This window comes from Hevea brasiliensis, chromosome 13 (assembly GCF_030052815.1).
Source record: "Hevea brasiliensis isolate MT/VB/25A 57/8 chromosome 13, ASM3005281v1, whole genome shotgun sequence".
In the NCBI taxonomy this organism is placed as follows: domain Eukaryota; kingdom Viridiplantae; phylum Streptophyta; class Magnoliopsida; order Malpighiales; family Euphorbiaceae; genus Hevea; species Hevea brasiliensis.
The window spans coordinates 88668616-88681993 of NC_079505.1; the positions used below are offsets into that span (position 1 = coordinate 88668616).

Sequence of the window (13378 nt, forward strand, 5' to 3'; positions counted from 1 at the left end):
GATCTTAAGAAGAAGAATGGAGGGAAATATGGTCTTCCAGAGATGAAGGACAGCTTTATTTCGCGTTGGAGGAGGAGTAGACAATGGACAAATGAAGCAAGTAGTGCATTTGATTGTCAACATTCCAGCGGTCCAAGATCTTGCGTCACTCAACTTGTAGACAGTGTATCAGCACCTCATTCTGAGAATGAACATTAGCAGTGGTTGTTCTTGTTTTTTTTTTTTAAAAAAAAATCTTTAATTGTTGAAGGCCTATATATAGAGAAAATACAGATAAATTTATATTTAGACCCTGTTTGGCAGCAGCTTTTAAAATAGCATTTAACGTTTTGACCAAAGTTAAAACACTACTCTTATTTATATTATTCGGTGATATAGTATTTATACTAGTTTTTAGAAGTTGAGAAAGTGATTCATGAAAAACTATTCCTCTTAGCTTTTAGAGATTAAGGGAGTGTTTTGACTAAAGTCAACAAAATTTTATTACTATTTTTACATTTAACAAATAATCTAATAGCTATTTTTACCGAACGCTTCTATTTTAACAATTATATAAATAGCTAATCATTAACGACTAATATTTAACGACTAACAGCTAATAAAATAGTTGACAACTATTAAAATAGATAACAATTATTAGAATAACTCAACTCAACTAAGCCTTTATCCCAAAAATTTGGGGTCGGCTATATGAATTCGCTTTCTCCACTCTGATCGATTTTGGGTTAAATCCTCAGAAATATGTAACGCTTCTATGTCATGTTGTACTACTCTCCTCCAAGTCAATTTAGGTCTACCCTTTTTTTCTTTCTATCCTCTAACCTAATGTGCTCTACTTATCTAACTTGAGCCTCCGTATGTTTATGCTTCACATGACCAAACCACCTCAATATCTCCCTTCTCTCAACTTATCTTCAATTGGCACCACTCCTACCCTTTCTCTAATACTCTCATTACGGATTTTATCTAGTCTAGTATGGCCACTCATCCACCTTAACATTCTCATCTGTGCAACTTTTATCTTAGATGCATACGACTCTTTCAGTGCCGAACACTCACTACCATATAATTATTAGAATAACTAATAGTCGAAAATTCATATAAGAAATTATACAAAAAGTGACACAAATTATGTAACAAAGTGACAATTTTTTTGTAGGCGTTTATTGAAATTGCAAATTCATATAAATTGAGACCATTGACTTGTTCTTAGAGATTAAAAGTATTCATGTTCACTGTAAAAATCAATCCAAACATTTTAACAAACTGCAATGGAAATAATTTCAATTTCGTTGAGATTTTTCTCATTTAAGGCAAAATTATTGAGCAAGTGCAAAGTAAACCCCACATTTATACAAGTAAAAAGCACATACTCAAAGTGGTCTGTATAATTTACTCTTAATTAATAACCAATAAACTAAAATGGGTTCATTAGTTTCTTAAGTCCTATTTATTTCAATTTTATTTTATCTCTTTATTTATTGTATTGTTCAAGTGGAAGGAAGGTAGTAATTGTTATGAAAGCGAAGACTAAGGAGAGAGCATAAGCATGTAGGCTTATGATAATTATGCATATGAATAGTATTTTTTCTCTATTTTTTCATTTTTTTCCCCATGTTTATTAAGGGTTATCATTCATTGTGATTTAAGAGTCGAATCACCTCGTAATATTGAATTTCATGGGCAACAATTGATCAAGCAATTTCAATGTCGGAGTCAACGCAAGACTTTCTGAAGAAAAGCTCCAATTAGCAATGAAAATGGGTTAGCTTTTAATTATGGGCGAATGAAGGTGAGTCAACTGATATACACAAATGTCTGATCCAGAACACTAAGCTCAAAGACTATCAAAAAAAGGTTTTTGTATGATTGAGATCCCGTGGGCATGGGATTGGGTTAGTGCTTCTTGCGGAGAAACAATGACTCTGCTGTGAGTATAAAACCTAATTCATGAATTTCCAGCAGTTCGGAGCTTCACATAAACAAGGAACTTTGAATTCATGGCTCATTAGGATCAAACGAGTAATTGTACCCGCCAGAAATAAGCAGCAACAACGAATTTGAGTGTGCAAAATACCATAAAACTCCAAAGTTGGAGAGGGAGAGAGAGAGAGAGAGAGGAGATACGTCAGCTCATCATCAGCAGATACATTTGTCTTAGCGATAAGGACAATTCGGCTTTCATCATCACCCACACTCATGATCCTCGCATAGCAATTCGGCATACACTGTATCAAGGATAAATCGATAATACCGTGACAAGAAAATACGTGACACCATACTTGAAAGATAAAGAAGACAAAAAAATTATAACCTTGAACTAATTAAATCACAAATTGTAGAGTGCGACAATATGGAATGGAAAAGGTCCCAAGCATTCGAATTTGAGGATATCAAGTAATAATTTCAAACTTTTATCTGGATATGTTGGTGTAGCATGAAATGATAAGCAAAGGATATGCAGAGGTGACTGTAGAAGCAGAATGCAGGAAAAAGAACATCTCCCTCCACAAGGAGAAAAAAAAAATTCAAAGTTCTCAGAGCAACTTACTGAGTGGTTTATTAGGCGTGCTAAGTTTCCTTTGTCAGTGGCATCTACCACTATCTCTTCACTTATCTTGAAAAGCTGCAGAAGAAAACATATCACAGTTCAGCCCCAAAGAAAAAATGGTAGAAGGAAGAAAATGACCAAAAACTGCAGACAGATTAATATTTTAATTTGATTGATGATATGGGAGGAAGGAGGAGGAAAGCAAGTTCAATTGACAAAAATGCTTGCAATAATTTTTAACACCATTATGGTCTCAATCCATCTGGTATTGTACCTCCCTACAATGTGCAGTGCCAAGTTGAAGTTGAAAGATCAACTCACATAGCAGTCTTTGCCTTCTAACCGGTAGTGTGCCTCCCTAAGATCTGCAATGCTGCATCTCACATGTTCACCGCGATATTCAAGGACCTGCAACAACACATGCTTGTTAATATCACACACTCAGACATGGACACACCATCACGGACAGGTTATTTCATGAAGCAAAATATTGCTTTCAAATAGGTCAGGCTCTCAAAATAAGTTACAGCATGAATGTAAAAGTGCTGCTAGACACCATTTCATATTTGAGAAGCACATCTCGCATTTATTTTGCATATGTATCAACATTTCAAAGATGTCTTGCTGGAAAGAATGATGGCTGTGTGTTTTTTATCACTTACATCAGTTCATACCACAATTCTACATTACTTTTACATTAGAAATGAAAATTATAAGCAGGACCTTTTTTAGATTTTTAACTGAAATAACATACCATTTCTCCTTCTTGAATGCCTCTTCGTGCAAAAAGGCCCCATCCATGTATCCCTGATCTACCAAAGCAAACTCGATCAGTTTCAGTTCTCTGGGTTCGTGCAAACAAAATAATTTTTAGAAGAATAATATAGAATGTAATAGTTTAATGAAAAAAAAAAAAGGATGGAGATTTGCCTGCAAGTGGTAAAGCCTTTCTCTAAAAGAAGAAAAACTTTTAGGCTCCGCAACTACCTGTCAAACAAGAACAAGCGTATTGTACTAGATTGACATCTCTTTCCGAAAAAAAGAAAGAATGAAAAACAATCCTATATGATAATGAAAGGGGAAGAAAACAGAAACTTTACTCTGAATGCATTCAAACTTCGTATTACGCCTAACGGATGATGACAAGGTCCAGTCAATTGGTGGGAAATGGCTTCCTCTTCTGTTCTCTATCAAACCAAAAATTTGGACGCAAAGTTCAATCTTCAGATTTGCAACATTAGACAAAGCAACATTAGAAAAACACACATATATATAGGTATATTAGTTCACCTTTTGCAATTCAAGAATGTAGATCAACTTATATAATATGGATTACTAAGTAGAACAGTTAAACAACATGGTGCATGCATTCTCCTAGGAAAATTACAACTAGATATATGACTCAAGTTTAGTTGAGTTGAGTTGAGTAGTCCAATCTATTCATTTGGACAAATAAAACTTAGAAAATATCTCATTACAATTTAATGTACAAAAAAAATCTATGTATTGGGTTTGGGGTACAGGGGCAGGAGAAAGGGAATAGATTCTTACATCCTTGTACAAACTGTGAAACTCTCATGCAGGTACCTTCTTATTGTTGTTCACTCTTTTAAAGACCCGACACCTTGCAGCAGAGAGTGCCTCAACCTTAGTAGTTTCTTCTGTTGACAACTCTTCAAGTTTTGCTCTGTTGGATGAAATTAACCTTGTACTAGCCCTCTTCTTACTTTGAATAAGGCTTTTGGCAGAAAACACAACTAGTGGAGTCCGAATAATCAAAACTGTATCTGGATTTGGAGCCCTGCACCAGAAATAGAACTGTGAGGACACAGAATATGGATGTAGATTAAATATAATGTGTCTTGACAAATATGAAGGTCACACTACAGACATTAAGACAAATATAAGCTCTATAAAAAAAAGAATCAAGGGAATAGTGATTAGCTTCAGGATCACAAATGAGGACTCTGTACCTGTGATATGCACAATATGAAACCATTTTTGTAGTTTGTCTCCCATTTTTCTCAAAGCAATGCAACTGCAAGTAAGACAGAAAAGAAAACTGGCAAGAAAAACCTACATCCGGTTCGTCCATATAATAAAAGCAAAATGACCAAATAGCGTGTTTATTTTGCATGTCTAAGGCACAATAATAATAGCAACAGGTTTTGCAAACAGACAACAATCAAGTAACTTACCTCCATGTGATACCCTGCCCTTGAAGCACACATTGCATGGTAATAAGTGGAACACTTGCAACATTGAGTGCACGAACCATGAATTTGCTTACATATGACACAAATCTGCAGTTTGTGCCAATAAAACACATTTGAGATTGCATCCATTGCCAAAGAGTATAGCCGTAAGAGTAAATTTGAAGACAAGATCGGGAAAGAGAGACAACTCACGACTGATGATGACACGATGCATTATAAAGCATCTGTAGGCTATTGTAAAAACTAATAGATAAAGCATCTCACATGTTTTTCATTTCTCTAAAAAGACAAAGGAGCTCAGACCAAAACAAAGAAAAAAAAGGCGAAAGTATTGATTGCAGAAATACCATCTTCAATTTATGCAGGACATGTTTTAATGGATCAATTTGACTAATGTTTTGATACCAACAATCCTGACAGGACATTTTTTGAACCTCTGAATAATGAAGTGCTAACAAAAATGAAGATTCTACCTTTGCAAAAGAATTCGTAGGGATACATAAGATCCCAAGAGTGGGTTCCATCTTTTCATCACTTGCAAAGGAGACTTCAGGTTGAAACCAAGCACATGTAACATGAACCCATAGTGTTTCAACATCAGTTGGCTTTAGAGCACCACCTAACAAGAACTCAAAAAATTACTTGTGATCAGAAGTAACAGTAATATCAAAACCAACTCTAGAGATTTATATGTATGTGATAAAATATCCATGCTTAGTAGTAAAGTCTATTTAGTGGGTAATAGGCAAAGAAACTCATTAAGGAGAGGAAAGCTCAGACCATATATCTATTTCATTGTTAAATAATCAATTCATAATTGGCTTGAACTCAAAATTTAAGAAAAGGAGATTCTATATTTGTTGGCTAAAAGTAAACATGGTTTATAGGGTTTCTTTGACATGACCCATAAACATACATTCTCTTTGAAGTTAGAATTTTTCTATCTTTATACCCATATTGTTAGTTAACGTAAATAAACAAAATAACCAACCTTTTACCAGACAAAGGCAACACTCCCGCTTAACATCAGGTGTTTCACATGCCTTGCAAACCCATGAAGCAAAGTCCTGAACATTCCTTGCTCCATAGCATTCTTAATGAACGGCTATCTGACACCTGGAAGATTTAAAAGAAACCAATCATACTATACAATTCAATTCAATTTAATAAAATTTCCAGCACACACACAAAAAAAATCTTTATCAGGAGAGCAAGGATGTAAGATGAATGAGCAGCATTGCAGCACATCTCTGTGGTTATTTTTTATTCTTTTCCATTTAATGATGAAAGGGAGATCTACTACTCAGATTTCATTCAGCATACTGCAGTGCATAGTATAACTAAAAGTAGACAATTGTTACAAGGGCATTACTTCAAGGCTCACACCAAAGGGATATACAGGAGAAAATAAACAAATACACCAGTATTTATAACATTCTAACTTATTAAAATGTATAATTAAAGCATTTCAGTCACTCCATATTTCTTTTTTTTTTTAAACTGAGGTCTCCTAGTAGCTTTTAATGTCAATACTCTTTCTGTTGCTTAACATGTCTGACCTCAATGCCTTTCATACCAAATGACTGTATGGGTTAATATAGTATCTGATCCATACAATATAAGCTCAGACTAAACAAGTATATTAACAATTTATCCTTTGGGTGATACTTGCGATACCTGTTGCAGATAATAATTTTGTTGTAGTCCCAATTCTCAACCCATCTAGATACAGCACAACGCTCTGTTGTCCACTTTGCATAAACAAGTTCATATTTCTCTGCATTGAAAATGATGGTAATAAATCATTCAACAGTGTAAGAAATTCAGATAGTGCTGCAGAGGATAGCATAGTTAGATTGCAAATTCTATGCCCAAAAAAGAAATATACCTCGCAAAAATGCTAGCAACTTCTGCTTCCAATCTTTAATGGAAGGTCGCTTTGGAGGTCTGGTAGAAACAGCACGTGCATGATATTCTGGTAACTGCATCATCTGCAAAGTCAAGAGAACATATTGGATAAATGAAAGAGAACATATTGGATAAATGAACTTCATATATAAGTGGCAAGCCAAAGAAAAAGAGGAATGGTGCACACAAACCCATTGTTCTAGTGGCAGCATGGAACCTTTCACCCTAATACTGGCCCTCCAATTTTTAATTTTGGAACCTGTATGGCGTTCCCATTCACTAAGTGCTTGCTTTTCTGGCCCACAAGACCCACATTTACACACAACCCTTGAAAAGAAAAATACAAACATAAATGAACTGAAATGAAACTTCTCAGACCTTCAAGGCAAAGAAGATTTCCCAGATAGAGAAAATGAAGGGCAATAACTATTTGGAAAAATCAAAATCTCTCTAGACTGAATAGAAAAGTAGAGGGTTGGTCATCTGCATAAATCAATGGAAAAAAAATTCTCTCTTTTTTGTGCACAGACATGTGCGAAAGAAAATCATAAAACAATAATTCATATCAAGGTCCTATTTCAAATTAACAGAATTTAAATCATTTCTTCCTTGTTAGCAGATTAAATATTTTCATGTGATAAGCCAATTGTTAAACTACGAATCTATTATTTCTCACGTTCATAAACTAAAGCAGCCTGCCACAGGCAATTGGCTATTAAATTTATAAAATAAGTAAAAATTGGAATAACCCATACATAAAAGGTAGAAATAAAAGAAAAGTTAAACACTTTGAAGTTATATTTTTGCTTACAGGTGAAGGCTTGGGAAATATATTCCTTCTACTCCTGAGCAGAAAACAGAAACTTTGTTGGGCAGTGTTGGTTGACCATTACTTCTGTTCAACCAATAAAAACATTCAAGTCATTATATATAAATTCATTAAGAAAGACAAATTTTGTATTTTTAAAAGAATATCACTTCGATTATGGCTGCCCTTTCTCTGAATCAGACAATTCAAAATTGAATTTTGCTTTGCAAGCAGGGCAGTAATAATTAGTGGCCCCCAGATCCTTCAAGCATAAAAGGTTGGTCATGGAATGATAAGTTAAATTCCATTAATGTGATGGAATGATGATATGATATGACATTATTAAGTGTGATGGACATACCTTAAAACTGTTGTTGGAAATTTTGTCACACTTAGCATGGACCCAAACCTTACAACTATCACAGCGCACCTAATAGCAAATCCAAGAAAAATAATTAACAAGAGGTATATTACATTCAAGAGCAAAAAAATCTCAAATTAGAGTACTTTGTATTTTGACTCACCGAGCTCCCATTGTCTGAATGATTCCAAATCTTCTTGCATATGCCACAATAATGTTTTGATTTTGTTAACTGCAGTAACAAATTATGTACTTGTGAAAATTAGAACATAACCAACACATGTGGAATTGTTAATTATAGCAGACAAAACTTATCATAGGTAAAAATCCCAAGACATAACAGGTGGTACCAACCCGAGCACATTTTTTGCATAAGAATTGGCCTCCAGGAGTCAAAGCCTTCATTTTCTTTGACAATTTAAGAGGAAGGTTGATGCCGCAACCTTCACAAGGTCGCATGCTTTTATCGTTTCCAGACATATCCTACATCAGATAAACCAAATTTGATGAACTCATAAAGAAGAATCTGAAAATTGGAATCTTACTGTTCATGCTATTCAGCTTCCCAACCAACGGATTAACAAAGTTACAAATATTAGGGCCAAGGGCATGTTCAAAAAAAGAAGAGCGAAACAAAGGAATTCCTGCTTTGATGTCCATGCAATTTTAAGTTCTTTATTACCAACTTGATAAAGTCTATCAGTATAATTCCTTGAAAACTCAACTCAACTCAACTCAACTAAGCTTTTATCCCAAGAATTTGGGGTCGGCTATATGGATTCTCTTTCTCCATTCTAAACGATTTTGAGTTAAATCCTCAGAAATGTGTAATGCTTCTAAGTCATGTTATACTACTCTCCTCCAAGTCAGTTTAGGTCTACCCTTTCTTTTCTTTCTATCCTCTAACCTTATGTGCTCTACTTGTCTAACTGGAGCCTCCGCATGTTTACGCTTCACATGACCAAACCACCTCAATCTCCCTTCTCTCAACTTATCCTCAATTGGCACCACTCCTACCTTTTCTCTAATACTCTCATTACGGATTTTATCTAGTCTAGTATGACCACTCATCCACCTTAACATTCTCATCTCCGCAACTCTTATCTTAGACACATACGACTCTTTCAGTGTCCAACACTCACTATCATATAACATGACCGATCGTGTGGCTGTACGGTGAAATTTTTCTTTTAACTTATTGCGAATCTTGTGATCACATAAAACTCCTGTGACACTTTTTTATCCTATGACTAACATCCCATCTACTTGAAGGATTGAGCCAAGATAAAGTGATTACTTTGGGGCAGTAACACTCCATCCAAACTAACTCCTTCCCTATCACTAGTTCGACCCTTCACTGAACTTGCAATGCATGTATTCTTGAAAACAGGGAACAAAATCGTGTACATATCAGGGGCCATTTTTACTATAAGGGGAAGCAGAAAGTTGCCTAAGGATTTTCAGAGTGGGCTTGTTTAAGGAAGAAACCATTAAGAAAGTTAATAATAAGAAAACTTGCCTGCCTTGGAGAGTGACAGTCCTGGTATTGGTTGGAACCAGTAGCTTCTTGAAGCCATCTGAAAACAGTTTCATCATAAGTTGCATTCCCCGCTTCCAAGTTTAGATCCTGGATCAACTTCTCAGTAAACCACTGTTCTACCAGAAATGCTTCCTCAATTGCCATCTGGAAATCACCAGGCTTACGGTCCATCAATTCAGACTGCTCCTGGAACCTACACGAAGTAAAAACCTCACTTAAACAAAACATGAATCCTAAGCTAACAAGTCAATAACAATAGAAATAATGACAAGAAACACACCAGTCTACAAAATCTGTAAATGGAAAGATCATCCCCCGTCTAAGCCAAGCATAATCCTGTCATTAGCAATCAAAGTAGCATAATTAATGGTCACATCCTTCCCAAAGTAATACTATAAACACCCCTCATAAATACAATGACGCTTACTTTACAGGAAGTAATCATTATCATACCGTTTGATTTTCATGCCCAGAGTTACCAAAAAACATGACACAAGCTGCATCAGGTATGCAGGACCTGAAAACCAGCTCTGGCGCCTGCGTCATTGGATCAATCACGATGGCTGGCCAAAATGGGTCCTCCTTCACCGACTTTGCCCACACGATATCACCTGAATAGAAATCCTCCGGTCCATACAACCCATCTTTCCTATCTGGCCTCTCCAAGCTGCTTAAGTCTACAACTGCACACTTCTCATCTTCCATCAATTGCTCATGTAGTGAAGTGAGCATACTGCGTGAACTCAAGTTCTTCTTAAACCCCAATTGTCCTCCATCTTCTTCCTCACACAAAGTTGCATATTTACGAGACGTATATCCAATTCTCTCCTCGGTTCTCTGTTTCTTCACATTGCTAGAACATGTTTTTGGTGTTCGGAAACTGAATTTATCTCTATCTTTATCCCTCCTTGTCGTTTGGTTATCACTTTGAATATCGCCATCAAAACTATAATCACGCAAGCTAATCTTACTCTCTTTTCTCCAATTGTCAATAACTGAATCGTTAAACCGTGAAGGAAGTACCTGAACCCGCCCTCTTGTTGTCAGCACAAGTGGGGGACGTGAGACCTCCACTGTCCGATTATTTACTCTTGTTGAATCTCGAGCTTTGGATTTAGGCTCCGACTCCACTTCACCTGGAGGGGAGCAAGACACTTTAGTGCACCAAGAAGCAGCAAATCCCTTGTCGGAATCCATGTTGGAGGAGCCGAGAATCCCTCGAAGGCCAACCGGAATTATGCGCGTGGCCACCTCACCAAGAAGATTGGGAGGATAATAGCCGTTTAGTTTCCGTTTCTTCCGAGTCGAAGCTGCGCTATCGTCGTCTTGACCTGCCGAGTCGCCAAGCTTGCGGTGTTTAAGACTCGGCATTTGTGATTTCAAGTTGCGCTTGATTATCATTGTAGAGAGACAGAAAGAGAAGGGAAAAGAAAAATGAAAAAGTGAAGCTAAAAAAAAAAACACCTGATGAATAAAATTTAGCAACTCGTAATCCAAATTTATCTTAAGAATCCCACTTAATTTCACGTAAAAATCCTGAATTCCTAAGGCACCCGTAAATCCTAGTAGCAAAAGGCAATCTTGAAGCACATAAAAATCAGAAGGATATAACATAGAGGATTTGTTGGGCCCAAAGAACAAAGAGAGAGAAAAGAGATTAGAAAAAAGTAGCAGAGACTATCTAATCTCAGAGAGAGAGAATTCCCATAAAACGAAACACAGAAAATTTAACAGAAAAAATGTGGAAATTGCAGAGGTCTAGCAACCAGCAAAGTAAGGAACAGAGATCTAATTCAACGGAGAGCGCTTTCTCTCTCTAACAGCTTCACTTCACAGAGTAAAGCGAAAATAACAAATTGCAATGCGGCTTGCTGCTAACAAAAAAGAAATAGTGACCAGAAATTCTGAACCTTCGCCTGGAATTATATTTATTTTCTCTCTTTTAGAGAGAGAAAGCGAGAGGGTCGACATTATCTATCTATGTTGTGTTATGCGTGAGTGAGTGATAGTTACGTGTGTGTGAAATGGCACGCCTAACATAAAATTTTATCCTGTTATTAATTGGCCTTGTGATTCCTGCAATCGGGTGGATACATCATGCATTGGACAGGAATTTTAGCCAGTAATAATGGGTATTGGGGGTGGTGCTCCAGCACGGAGACATAAATAGTAAATTATGATTTCAAATTCGAAGAATGTTGGAACTCATTTATTCTTTAAAAATCGTTGCTTGATTTTGCTCTTCAAGCATGCAAATTCCAAAGCAGAAATGTGACACCATTTGGGGGCGAGAGTGGAGTCGGTGTTTCGCATCGTAGAGACGAATGAATTTTTCCCACCATTTTCCTGGAGGGGTATTTAGGGTATTACAAGACTCAAGTGAACTGAACTACTGGAAAATTTGCAATCTTTAGTTGTAACGGATTAATGGGTTGGGCTTGGATAACCATGATACTTTGAACACCAGGCATTGCCAGGGAATATTTATGAGTTTTGCTGTCAGAAGGGCATTTTGGGTAGCTTGAAAGTATTGATAGATGGATTGGTTTGACAAGTTGTGTGTTTTTTTTTTTTTTTTTTTTTGTAAGGAAAACATAGAATGTATTATGATAAATCTGAAACAAGACCATCATTCAGGAAATCAGGAGAGACAAGACCCCATTTCTTAAGATTTGAGAAAGAACCAACGGTTTAAGCTAAGCAATGGACTGCATAGCTGGCTGATCTATGAACAAAATGAACAGTGCAAGACCTAAGCTCTTCTAAAAGGGAAATACAGCTACAATAGTCAAAATAAGAGAGTTTCTTATGGTTTGACTAGATAATAACAATTAGAAAAAAAAAGTCGATTTTTTTTTTGAAAGATAGATACACACATAACACAATTTAATAATGAGAATGAAAGCTTATTAAAATTATAATAATTTTAATATCATCCTTATTTTTATATAAATCACACACGCACATTCTTCATAATTAATGTTGAATTTTTAAGAATCAATCTCTGAATATATCAGACTCACTCGCGGACATCAATTAGACCCTACCAAAAAGAGAAAGTCAAGTTCAAGACTATAAAATTTGAATTTGACCTAGCTAATTGCTTCTCTAAAAGTAAGCGCTTTCGCAATCACCGGATCCGATTACTTGGTTGGTGAAAGCCTATGATTGGAGTGCGGATGGATGGTATCATGGATATGGAGAAGTGGGAGTAGCTTTTTCTGCCAAAAGAAAAGAAAAGAAAGGGGTAAATTGGATTTGGCATGGCTAGAGGCTAGTAGCCTAGTACTAGTCAGATTTTTTTTTTTTTTTGTCTAAAAGTCAGATTCCGATTCCAGTCCGTTTAGAACTATAGAAGCCCATCTACGGAAGTTTCTAATCATACACGAATCCCATTGTTGATATGCGTGGCAGAAAGAAGACGGCTGAATTCTCTGGGATGTCTTGTCTTGGGGCCACGTTTCCTAACCCGTGAAAACCAAGAAGCCTGAGATCAGAGTTCTATTCCTGTCTATTCAGCTTAACAAGTAGTTTGGAAAGTCTAGACTCGTTCCCAGTCAATGTTACATATGGCAAATGGCATTACCTGAGCAGTTTAGGCAACTCACTGCGTGACTCCATCTCCATCCAAGAACTGAAAGAATCCCTGTTTGTAGCAGCTTTCTCCATACAATATGAGTAAACATTTCCATTTCATAAAGTCATGGCGTCATGATCAGAAAGAATTGGCCATTTCACTATATCTTAAAAAAAAATAATAATAATAAAAAACAAACAAACACTAGAGAGACTACAAGCAGTGCCATATCCATAATACGCATATTAACAAGTACAACTTTTTCTGCTTTTTGCTCGCTCTTTTTATTCGACACAGCCCTATGTACAACTCTACTTGCCCACTTTGGTCGACTAAGAAGGTTATTGTAGCGAATTATAGTGAACTACTTCCCGGGAGGGTTGTTTTTTTTTTTTTTTTTTTGGGGTGGTGGTGGTG

The 13378-nt window shown here is 36.2% G+C and overlaps 1 pseudogene; it reads right to left on the reverse strand.

The window, feature by feature from the left end:
* Nucleotides 1–1748: 1748 nt before the first annotated feature.
* On the reverse strand, nt 1749–11385 carry LOC110660607 (histone-lysine N-methyltransferase ATX4-like; annotated as a pseudogene).
* Nucleotides 11386–13378: the final 1993 nt, after the last annotated feature.